We start from the raw sequence: 1,329 nt of genomic DNA, 5'->3' as shown, positions 1-1,329 counted from the left end.
CATGTTGTGATTCATTGACAGTCATACCTTCTGCTGTTCAACATAATGATGACTGGTAGATAATTAGTTATTAGTGGTACTGCTTTTTAATTTTAGAAAGTGCAAATCTGCTTATGAATTATAAAAATTAGTAAGACCGCTAAGGTGCAAATAAAATATTTAGGTCTTGAATTAGTGGATTTGCACTTTAGTGGGCTGGTGGCCAGCACTAACTGTTGATGAGGAGCCTTACAGAGCAGGACAGGGTCTCCACTGTGCACAGAGCTGTGTTAGGAGAGAGCTGCAGGCAGCCATTTTGTGCTGTTGTCAGTGCTGCCTAACATGGACCTGATGAACGTTCTTCATCATCTCAACATTCAGTCAAACCTGTCAGCTGTAAGTGTGTCAGTGACTACAAGCTGGTGGTGAACCGTCCTGAGAAGATGTTTGTGAATCCTGAACCAGCAGAGGCTCTTCAGTTTCTGTGTTCTCCTCCTCAGTGTGCCTCTCTGAGTCATCTGCTCCCCTCCTAATGTATCCATCTGCAGATTACTTCACTGAATCAACCAGGCCTGACCAGAGACATCAGGCTGCCACGCTGGACGCTCTCTGCCTGTGTTTGGGGAAGTGTGAGGAGCAGAGGGGCTGACATAATGGAACGTCTGTGGAATGTGTGACCCTGCTCACTGGGTGAACTGGATCCCTGCTCCTGTCATTCCCAGACTGCCTGGCTGACACACTTCCTCCTCCTCAGGCCTCCAGATGCTCAACAACATCTACAGCTAGCTCCACGACGAGGGGAAACTGTCTGCATCTTCAGGGCTGCCATGGTTACTGTGATCCACGTGGCTGACACATTAGAGCCGACACACACACATCAACACACAGACACACAACTCCCCCGCTCCCCTCTGTCTGTCTCTGTGTCTGTCGGCGGCCTCCCTGCGAGCCTGGCAGGGTCACGGTGCAGTCAGCTACTATAATAGAAGAAGCCTGTCATTGTTACAGGAAACACACACACCACTTTGATTACACACACAAACACACACACCACTTTGATCACACACACACAAACACACACACAGCCTCAGTTATGCTCAGGAGGCCTGAATGACACACACTGAGTGGACAAGCTAACAAAGCTTTATGACTCTGTGTCCACACAGGAACACTTTTTAACCAAAACAACAGTTTGATCTGTAGTTTGTAAAATATTCTGACAAACACAACATTTCTACAAACATTTTCATCCATTTGAACTATAGAAAATGACACAAAACACTGTAGTAACCATGCCAGGCCTGTATGTCATACTGTAGTAAAAATACACCGTGGGTACATGTATGTGTG

The sequence above is a fragment of the Austrofundulus limnaeus genome, unplaced genomic scaffold (genome assembly GCF_001266775.1).
Source record: "Austrofundulus limnaeus strain Quisiro unplaced genomic scaffold, Austrofundulus_limnaeus-1.0 Scaffold376, whole genome shotgun sequence".
Classification (NCBI taxonomy): Eukaryota; Metazoa; Chordata; class Actinopteri; order Cyprinodontiformes; family Rivulidae; genus Austrofundulus; species Austrofundulus limnaeus.
The sequence above is the reverse complement of the archived record's forward strand: the minus strand, read 5'-3'. Positions refer to the sequence as shown.